The sequence below is a fragment of the Pecten maximus genome, chromosome 11 (genome assembly GCF_902652985.1).
Source record: "Pecten maximus chromosome 11, xPecMax1.1, whole genome shotgun sequence".
Taxonomy (NCBI): domain Eukaryota; kingdom Metazoa; phylum Mollusca; class Bivalvia; order Pectinida; family Pectinidae; genus Pecten; species Pecten maximus.
The window spans coordinates 28,141,620-28,153,777 of NC_047025.1; the positions used below are offsets into that span (position 1 = coordinate 28,141,620).

Here is a 12,158-nt window from a genome sequence, read left to right on the forward strand (position 1 = left end):
GTACACTCAGTATATAACCACTCAGTATAATGACCATACACTCAGTATAATGACCATACACTCAGTATAATGACCATACACACAGTATAATGACCGTACAGTCAGTATAATGACCATACACTCAGTATAATGACCATACACTCAGTATAATGACCGTACAGTCAGTATAATGACCATACACTCAGTATAATGACCACTCAGTATAATGACCATACACTCAGTATAATGACCGTACACTCAGTATAATGACCATACCTCAGTATAATGACCGTACACTCAGTATAATGACCGTACACTCAGTATAATGACCGTACACTCAGTATAATGACCACTCAGTATAATGACCATACACTCAGTATAATGACCGTACACTCAGTATAATGACCATACACACAGTATAATGACCGTACAGTCAGTATAATGACCATACACTCAGTATAATGACAATACACTCAGTATAATGACCGTACACTCAGTATAATGACCGTACACTCAGTATAATGACCGTACACTCAGTATAATGACCGTACAGTCAGTATAATGACCATACACTCAGTATAATGACCACTCAGTATAATGACCATACACTCAGTATAATGACCGTACAGTCAGTATAATGACCATACACTCAGTATAATGACCGTACACTCAGTATAATGACCGTACACTCAGTATAATGACCGTACACTCAGTATAATGACAGTACACTCAGTATAATGACCGTACAGTCAGTATAATGACCATACACTCAGTATAATGACCCTACACTCAATATAATGACCGTACACTCAGTATAATGACCACTCAGTATAATGACCGTACACTCAGTATATGACCAAACACTCAGTATAATGACCATTCACTCAGTATAATGACCATACACTCAGTATAATGACCGTACACTCGGTATTATGACCGTACACTCGGTATAATGACCGTACACTCAGTATAATAATCATACACTCAGTATAATGACCATACATCAAAAACCTCAGCCACTCTAATATCGGTTCTGTGAATCTGAAATCTCTTATCATCTGGGTATAACTGATACATTTACTTGGTCACCTACTGGTGAAACTGGGAGTTTTCCGCACTTTTCTCAGCCATGATTCAAGGTATGTTAGTAAAAGTTGGTATGTAACTTCAGTGTGAGTAGCTACAGATCAAATTCAAGTTTCAGGAATTTTGGTTCAAGGTCACTTTTTTAAGGGGGGCCGGTAGGGGACATGTATGCTTGTTTCAATAAATGATAAAAGAATGAACAAAATCGGCCTCCAGCTAAATAATGGCTTCCATACATTATGTGTGGTAGATACCTGAACATCGCAGAATTAACAAATTTGTTTCAATAGTCTTTGTGCCTAAAGTCTTCAATCCTGGAGGTTTGCTGTTACCCTATAAATTACCTTGAATAGTGGCATAATGTACACGTTTGATCTTATATGTTCCTTTCAAATTATGCCATATCCGACCAATACGAAATAGATAGAAGATCGCCGGGTTAATGAACAATTTCTATACTTTTTCCATTTTTATTTTGTTAACTTCCATTCCGGATTTGGCCACTGACTTACTATGACGTCACCAACGAAGCATAATGACGTAATCGGTTCATACAGTAAAAGTATCCCTGCTCTTCACTAATCGGCATAACCATTATCTTTTAACTTTCAACTACAGACATTGTTTCCCTAAATTCGACTGCTCTCAATGCATTTAAAACATATAATAATAATAATAAAAAATAATCGAAAGAAAGTTTTTTCTGGTATGCTGTTTTGGTAAACTTAAAATATAAGATATTGCCGTTTGAGGAACCTTGCTATAACTCCCTTTAACTACAACCTTTTTACAGCAAATTTATGCGCTCGTTGATATGACGACTCGATCGATCGTCACTTTCTCCATTAATCAGAGCCGTAGAATCGTAATCTATAAATAAGAGAATATTTAAGCAAAAACAAGCGATCAAGTGATTTTTGTTAATATTCATTATCAATAAAATATGCGTGAATTAGGGACAAAACAGCTTTATGATATACATTGTATACTGTTCTTGATTCGGCATACGTGACCTTCCAACACCGAAAACCTCAGGGCTAAAATAATGCACAGCAACTAAAAATAATGTGGCAAAAAGAAAGAGAGCTGGACTATAGTATTATAGTCAATATACCATTCCAGGCGTGCTGACCATTTGTTTTCCTATCTGTTGGCAGCACTCTCTGTTCTCCGCCCCTGAACAGTTTTTTTTTTAATTCATAATTTTTTCCGCCCTCTTGTTCCTGCTTAATAGTGACAGACTCTGTGAAACTGTAAAATATACACCTCAATGATGACACGTAGTATATAGAGGATATTGAATGGTTTCCCGTTTAATATAACATATATTTCACGAGTATGACAGTATATCGATATTTTCACGAGTGCGAAAAATATCGAAATATTCTGTCATACCAGAGACATATATGTCTCTGGTCATACGAGTGAAATATATGTTATATTTAACGGGAAACCATTCAATTTTCTTTTTATTGCATTTCATGAACTTAACAACAAAATAAAAAAACATCGAAAAATTAATAGTGTCAAAAAGTGCGGGAATCAGTAATGACGTCATCTACTTGTGACGTTACTCCACGTCAACTTGACGGCGCCATTTTGAAAGGACTGATCGACGCAATTTAAGCGTTTTCTGCTGTTATAGGAGAATATGTGCATGACGTTAAGTGAGTATTTTGTCAAAAATTAGTCAGAAAATTTCAGAAAAACAGCAAAATAACCAATTTATCTATCTGCGGTTCGATTGGAAAAACCGGCAAGTTTCAACGAGGTGAATACAAAGGTACGCTTTCATTGGTCAAAAACGGAAAACTTATATTTTCACTGCAAAACTTATATTTTCACTGCAAAATCTTATACTTCCACTGCTCATCGCTGCAGTGAAAATATAAGTTTTATTAGGTCGATAAATTTGTATATTTCACTGGCAAAAATGCAATAGATATTTGATCACAGGTACAGACGTCTACCAGCGAAAGCCGATTGAGTTATCTCCCCTACTGTAGTCTTTCATTTTCTGGAGCGAGGAGTTTGGCGGAAAATGTAATGTACAAAAGATGCTGCGACTAAGAGGAAAAGTCCGACTAACTAGCGAGGGGGTGGAGCGCGTTTGTTAGCTCAGGACCATCCATGGTTAGATCTCCCCTAATCCTGGCGTAATTCATGAATTCACAGGCCTGACACTAGAGGATAACACGGCGGGAAACTTATGAGCTAGAGACCTTTAGCAAGCTGAAAGTAGGGCTGACCTTATCTGGTCCAGAGGAAACTCGGACTAAGGCCATCACGTACACGTGCAGGGCTTTTTCTGAGGGTGTTTTGGGGCCGTTAATGGGCCCCATTCCCAATTGAAATTATTTCATATTTAAGCAAGATTCCCAAAATTTGCAGTTTACTCCTGAAAAAATCTTTACCAATTAACCAATTTTCTTCCCAAAATGAGGCAAAAAGGCCCTTTCCCAAATCAGTAAGAAAAAGCCCTGACGTGTCGGCTTAGTTCATAACCAGGGTCCCCGATGATAGTAACTCTTGATTAAAAGCTGACAGTGTACTGACCATATCTTAATGCCACAAGTACCTGTCACAGTTTAGTTAGTCTATTAAAAGCTAGTAACCTTGGACATCATCAAAGCCGCTGTTGTGTGGTCATGAGTGGTTGGGGAGCTGCCCAACTGGTGGGATATATAAGGGAGGGTAAGTTTCTGTAAGTTTCATTGTCAAGCAGCCTTCAGAATACACGGAGCACTTTTAATTCGTAAGACATTTATTTAATATCAACAAAAATCTCTTGTTTGTATTTAGAAATCATTGATAAGTAATAAAGGATACCGCCCACCAACACAATTCAACACGGCAAATTCATTGAACAGAAAAAATACAAAAAACTTTTTCAAGTGTTTATCGAACTCCGAGCCATCAAAGGTCATATATATAAGGTAAGGCCATCAAATGTGTTTTCATAGCAGCTTCTATTGAACAGATGTGTTTACTTGTGATCCATAATGTTATGTAATTGGTTGGAATGAAGGGCTTTATATATGCTCGCCTGTAGAGCGGTTCTATATCAGAAATTGACAAACTTTTAAAGTAATATTAAAAAATTCCTTTTCTGAACAAGGCACTGACTTAAAGAGGCTTACCCGCAGACGGACCGGTAAACGGCACATCTCCGATCACTAAATAAACTTCAGTACACGTTTCTATGTGACAAAATTAGAGGCTTTCCGACTTTATTTCTTGAAAACAATTACAGAATATGTATTTTAAAAGACGTTTTAAAACTCAACCTGAGAGGGAAATGTATGGAATATAACGGCAAATCTTCTTTGTAAATCGCCGCTGCCTTTGAAGTTATCACTGTGCGGCACTGTGCACGTGCTTGTTTCTTTGATGTGTCAATCATAAATTAGACTCCACTTTATAGCTGGGACTTATCGCGGGTTGCGATTAAATAAATAATATTAAAAAATGAGGTTTTAATATCACTTTTCAGCGTTTATAAGGAAAATAAAATGAAAAACTCAACAATTCCAACAATCTGTCATGTGTAAAAAATCTTTTTCTATTAGCCAATTTTTCTGATCTCTCTGCGGGCAAGCCTCTTTAAGAATCATATTAAGGACATGTCGATTTATGTTTCCAGTTAAGAGAAATTACCTCCCCTTATATATATATAACAAAGACATAATATAAGTTTTGCCATTTAATGAAATAATGAAATATGATAAAGTATACAAAAAGCCCTTTCACCCCAGATCAGATGTCTCGAATATATTAAAGTCCATCTATATTCACTAATACCTATGAAAGGAGGTGAAAGGGCTATACACAGAATACCTTTTAATATTATAATATCCTTCACTTTCTGCACTCACAAGCAGCCTTTCATTCCTAGACACATAATATTTATCAGATTGAACAATAGTTGTATAGTTAAATCATTTACATGTAAACACAATTAGTTCAATATGTAAAATACATTATTGCCAATTAAGCAACTGAAAAATACTGTACAAAGTTTTATGCGACGCCTTAGCAAAAATTACCTAAACTTATTTATTTAAACCATATAGGGAACATCATTAATTTCATACAAATTTAGTCTCAAATAGGGAGGGAAGGGTGGGTTTTTCAAGAAAGGAGATACAATTGTATCTGTCCTGACACCTCAGGATTCTAAATGGAAGTGAGCTCGAGAGGGAAAATTGGAAGGCGCTACTCCAAAAAGGCGCCTAAAGACTGGCCAATGAAAACTTTATGCTAGTGAGGGGTCATTTACTGGTCAAACTAATAATAAGATATCATAAAAAAAAAAGAAAAAATAGGCATTTTATTATTTTTCAATTTATAACTACAAATGCCTTATCAAATGGTCATGCATGCACACGTGTCTAGGAATCGAAGGAGCCAAACCCTAACTTCACTTATTTGCATACTCTGCTTATTTGCATATTTTCACCTGGAAAAAAAGCAAATTAATAAGCGGATTCCTATCTATATCAGACCTTTCATGGTTAAAGTTAAAGCCATTTCTAAATACTCTTAAATGATCTTATGGCAAAACAATATTGCAATTTTGTCATTTATTATTGGAAAGATAGCAGTATAGCTTGATAAAAAAATCAACTTGAGGTGAAAATATTTAATAAGATGTTATAGTAAATATTTGAAGTCTATTGAATTTGTATTTCTCTGAAATTTAAATGAAATGCATGTTGATCTTAAATAATTTCGGTTGCAGTGCCTTGACTGGGTGGAAAAACTATTAGCTGGCTCTCAAGGTTCAGTAAGTACACTGGTAGTTATATTAGTCATCATGTTTTATGATCTTTGTTGAGTGAAGTAACATAAGTCTCTATATACTCTACCTCTGAGTTTAATATAATAATATATAAAATGTATATAGTTTTGAAAAATAAATTATATTTAAAGTAAATAAATAAATAATCTACTGTTTCAATTGGCCGTATACAGAAAAGTCATGTTGCAATTTCCAGTACCTGAGAATTTTTTTCAGGATGAAGTAACAATATATTTGAAAGTTTATTGACAAAGTTCATTTATATTTTCATTTAAGCAGTAAATTTTATAAGTCTTCTCTTTTCTTTCTTCACAAGTTTAATTAGTCTTAAACTAATTTTATAAACTGGCAAAATAACAGAGGTTTTATAATGGTGATTTATTGCAAGGCGTAGGTATGTTACTATAACTGGAACACAGATGTTTTTCAACTTATTTAAATTCTCTTTTGACTGATTTTTTTTTATTTTGATTTATTTTAGATTTTCTTATCAATTTTACGAAAGAAATTCTTTGATCTAATTTCCTTTTGAATAACAATTCTCTGATGATAATATATGGCTAATGGACTTTTTAGCAATTCATTTGTAAAATATGTTTTAAAAGTTTTTAGAGGATTTTGCTTTATAAAGTACAATATCTGAGCCTGTTTTAGTTTTGTCAATTTTATTGCTGAATTTATAAGATGAATATCAAAAGAGAGAGAAAGCTTTAGAGATGAATCTTCAATCTAAAACAGTGTCTGGAGTTCTTTGGGCTGATGTGACAAAACTTGTTTTACCGGTAAGATATATGATAAGTAATGAGTATAATAAGTATATAAGTGGTTAAAAATCAGTATAAATCACATCACAACAATGAAAAATGCTTCTGTCACAAGGTGCGGAACAGATGGAGCTACACGGTAGAGAAACGCAAACAACATACTTAATGTAATGACATAGCATAATTTAATGTCCGTTTTATGTTTTCCATGACATATCATTAGTATTTTTATAAACGTGTTCAGCAACTATTTTGGTAGGCAGCTTTACATGGCCTGAAGGGACAAGTCGGTCTTTACTATGGTGCAGTGAGTTTTACTTGATGTTTTCCTTTATCAATTTTTTGTGTAAAATCCTTCTTCTCAAGAATTGTTTAAGTGTATTTAACCAGTTGCCACTGGTATAGAATATTCAGTGGTCCCTCTGCATTGGTTCAGAGGTCATGGCCCAAAGTCAAGGGAAATGATATTGCTTATGGATATACAATGTATATATAAGTAAAGGGATATTCATCAGATTTGGCATCATGTAGCTTCTCTAGGGCAAGATTTTCATTTATGTAAATGATACAATATTCATATTTATGTAAATGATACAATATTCATAGTTATGTAAATGATACAATATTTATAGTTATGTAAATGATACAATATTCATTGTTATGTAAATGATACAATATTCTTAGTTATGTAAATGATACAATATTCATAGTTATGTAAATAATACAATATTCATTGTTATGTAAATGATACAATATTCATTGTTATGTAAATGATACAATATTTATAGTTATGTAAATGGTACAATATTCATTGTTATGTAAATGATACAATATTCATAGTTATGTAAATGGTACAATATTCATTGTTATGTAAATAATACAATATTTATAGTTATGTAAATGATACAATATTCATTGTTATGCACATGTTAATATTTCCATCCTGAATGTTTGTGGCACAAAAAGGAAATTTCTGATTTTCACATGATTTTGTATATCTATATTGGATGATGCCTCATCAGGTTACACAACAAGGGAATTCAACCTTATATATATAGATATATAGGAACAGAGGGTTTAAATGAAAGATGGTGCTTTCCATGGAAACGGGGGTATTATGGCAAGCCAAGCAAGTTGCCATGAAAACATATTTATATATAAATATAAGCCAATGGTGGCCATCTTGGGTTTTGACAATTGAAGTAAAGATTGTAACTGTTGGTTCTCAGAATGCACTGAAGGGATCTTTCTCAAATTTTATGTAGCCTTTGTAGTTCCTCTTAGTTCCTAGTTGTGCATATTGTATTCCGTACTGATCAGAAAACAAAATGGCCGACAGGTGGCCATCTTGGATATGAAATTGAAGTTTGTTAATCAAATTTCATATGTAGGTTCCCCTTGATCCCTAGGTATGCATATTTTTGTATAGGACCAACCTGGCAACAACATGGCCAGCAGGCAGCCATCTTGGATTTTGACAATTGAAACTTCATTCACAGTTACTTAATGTATATAAATGGACATTATGGGTCTTTCTCAAATTTGAATGTAGAGGTCTCCAGTTGTGCATGCTAGTCAGATTGAAAGAACTAAATGAATGACAAAAAGTATGGCCGTCTTGGATTTTGACAATTGCAGGTTGCTCCTGCTATAAAGTGTTATATAAAGTTATTAAATGCTTCGAAGGAAGAGTGAAAGAAGGGAAAAGAAGAGAAAAATCAGTCTTTCACTTGACTGATATGGATCATTAAATTGTGGGAACCAATGTCCCTCTGTGGTCTCTTGTTGGGATAGTTTTCAATCCAAGATGTCTTTCCTGGCCTCTGACAAAGACATCGATCTAATTGGCTCAGATATTTTCTATTACTCAGTTCTCATCAGTAAAAATTCTAATATTTTAATTACATGTATAAACAAAGATGTTAAACTACATGTAACGTAAACCACATCTGACCTGAATGATAGTGATTATAACACATGTATTATAATTATTAACAGATTAAACGTATACTATCATGACCTTGGACACAATTGCAATGCGACAGAAAATCTTGTGACAAATTTCACAGATTATTCTAACTGGAAATGTTATGATGTTACTGAGAAGCTTTGATCTGAATAGTGCGTTATTTTACAACAATTGCGAAGCAAGTTTAACCAACCGTAGTATCCAGAGATAACCCATGTTTAACCCATGTGGTTGGACAGGTGACCATATACCTTTTCATGTCAATTTGGGGAATCGAACCCTGGCCACCTTGGTGAAAGGCAAGTGTGTTACCAATGTGCCACCTGTTACCACTGTGCCACCTGTTACCACCGAAATAGTTCATTTGAATAATACCATTGTTATGTAAGAGAAACTTGGTTGACAAATATCAATGGAGATGTACAGTAACATAACAGAAATCAGATGAAAATGCTGGCTTGTACATGTTTGTAAACTTTATTTATTTAACATCAATTGCGAAACAAGTTATATCAACTTATATTAATCACGCCTGTTGGCCTGGATGGAATTGCGTGAGAAGTCTTACTGTGGGAGGGAACGGTAGAACCCAGAGAAGACTCGCGCAGTCGGGCAGGTGACCCCATACCTGTTGTACATATTTAACCTTACATCACTGAGACAGCACCATATTATGATAATTATATATAATGTTACTATAGAGCTGGACTCCAATAACTTCTGATGAAATATAATACTGACAATGACAATGTATTACACATTTTCTGGGTGTAATTTCATCACTGTACATTCAGCATTTTATTGGTGACTTCCACTTTCATCCTTGATTTGTACTATTTCAAAGTTCTCTATTGTGTATTAATTGGGGTATTTAGTACTTAATGTGATGATATGTTGTAAGAAAATCTGCTGGATCAAAATAAAACCCCTAGATGTATGAGTCATCTTCTAATATATATCTGTAATGCTTTTCATGACTTATTTTGACTTGGATTGAAATTACATGATGGTGCTGATATTTCTTAATGTTGAATATACCAGATAAAGTGTTGAGATTATTTTGCTGTAGATTCTTTTATAGTCAATAAATATACCAAGCATTATTTCTTTCATTAAAATTGATTTATAATTTCTTAAAAAGGGAAATCTAACAACTGCTCAAAATGTACTTTAATGCATTAATGATTACTTGTATATAAAACAATTTGCCAGAAATAAAATCATGATATTTTGAAAATATTACACACTATATCAAAGAATTATGGAATTATGTGCCTGGTTGGGCTCAAGTCAAATAATTATTTCAGTGGTGATAATGAATAACAATAACAAATGAAGTTCAGTTTGCTTAAAGCCTCTGTGTTCTCCATGAATTATTATATACAGTGTATATACTTAAAATATAGTTATATAGAAATGTACATGTGCTGTTACTGAGGTGTTTATATGCTGCTTCTTCAATTGGTAAGCACATGCATAGGTAGAAAAAACATAGTGTATTGACATACCGAAATATTCATTTCAAAATTCATAATACATTATTGAGCTAGGTAAGACTTCGATCCCTTTGAACCAGCAGTAGTGTATAGCTAATATTACTACAGTAGTGTATGGTTAGTGTATAGCTAATATTACTACAGTAGTGTATGGTAGTGTATAGCCAATATTACTACAGTAGTGTATGGTAGTGTATAGCCAATATTACTACAGTAGTGTATGGTAGTGTATAGTGTATAGCCAATATTACTACAGTAGTGTATGGTTAGTGTATAGCCAATATTACTACAGTAGTGTATGGTAGTGTATAGCCAATATTACTACAGTAGTGTATGGTAATGTATAGCCAATATTACTACAGTAGTGTATGGTAGTGTATAGCCAATATTACTACAGTAGTGTATGGTAGTGTATAGCCAATATTACTACAGTAGTGTATGGTAGTGTATAGCCAATATTACTACAGTAGTGTATGGTAGTGTATAGCCAATATTACTACAGTAGTGTATGGTTAGTGTATAGCCAATATTACTACAGTAGTGTATGGTTAGTGTATAGCTAATATTACTACTGTAGTGTATGGTAGTGTATAGCCAATATTACTACAGTAGTGTATGGTAGTGTATAGCCAATATTACTACAGTAGTGTATGGTAGTGTATAGCCAATATTACTACAGTAGTGTATGGTAGTGTATAGCCAATATTACTACAGTAGTGTATGGTTAGTGTATAGCTAATATTACTACAGTAGTGTATGGTTAGTGTATAGCTAATATTACTACAGTAGTGTATGGTAGTGTATAGCCAATATTACTACAGTAGTGTATGGTAGTGTATAGCCAATATTACTACAGTAGTGTATGGTAGTGTATAGCCAATATTACTACAGTAGTGTATGGTTAGTGTATAGCTAATATTACTACAGTAGTGTATGGTTAGTGTATAGCTAATATTACTACTGTAGTGTATGGTAGTGTATAGCCAATATTACTACAGTAGTGTATGGTAGTGTATAGCCAATATTACTACAGTAGTGTATGGTAGTGTATAGCCAATATTACTACAGTAGTGTATGGTAGTGTATAGCCAATATTACTACAGTAGTGTATGGTAGTGTATAGCCAATATTACTACAGTAGTGTATGGTAGTGTATAACCAATATTACTACAGTAGTGTATGGTAGTGTATACCAATATTACTACAGTAGTGTATGGTTAGTGTATAGCCAATATTACTACAGTAGTGTATGGTTAGTGTATAGCCAATATTACTACAGTAGTGTATGGTTAGTGTATAGCCAATATTACTACTGTAGTGTATGGTTAGTGTATAGCCAATATTACTACAGTAGTGTAAAGTAGTGTATAGCCAATATTACTACTGTAGTGTATGGTTAGTATATAGCCAATATTACTACAGTAGTGTATGGTAGTGTATAGCTAATATTACTACAGTAGTGTATAGCCAATATTACTACTGTAGTGTATAGCCAATATTACTACAGTAGTGTATGGTAGTGTATATCCAATATTACTACAGTAGTGTATGGTAGTGTATAGCCAATATTACTACAGTAGTGTATGGTAGTGTATAGCCAATATTACTACAGTAGTGTATGGTAGTGTATAGCCAATATTACTACAGTAGTGTATGGTAGTGTATATCCAATATTACTACTGTAGTGTATATCCATTATTACTACTGTAGTGTATAGCCAATATTACTACAGTAGTGTATGGTAGTGTATAGCCAATATTACTACAGTAGTGTATGGTAGTGTATAGCCAATATTACTACAGTAGTGTATGGTAGTGTATATCCAATATTACTACAGTAGTGTATGGTAGTGTATAGCCAATATTACTACAGTAGTGTATGGTAGTGTATAGCCAATATTACTACAGTAGTGTATGGTAGTGTATAGCCAATATTACTACAGTAGTGTATGGTAGTGTATATCCAATATTACTACAGTAGTGTATGGTTAGTGTATAGCCAATATTACTACAGTAGTGTATGGTAGTGTATAGCCAATATTACTAGAGTAGTGTATAGCCAAT

General features: G+C 33.6%; 1 protein-coding gene across 1 annotated transcript in view; it reads left to right on the forward strand.

The window, feature by feature from the left end:
• Nucleotides 1-5,834: 5,834 nt before the first annotated feature.
• The window catches only part of LOC117337228 (PH domain leucine-rich repeat-containing protein phosphatase 2-like), a 79,946-nt gene continuing 73,622 nt past the window's right edge, over nt 5,835-12,158 (forward strand). The window contains exon 1 of the mRNA XM_033898101.1: nt 5,835-5,851. The gene's annotated coding sequence lies outside the window, so the exon portion shown is untranslated. The remainder of the gene's footprint in view (nt 5,852-12,158) is intronic.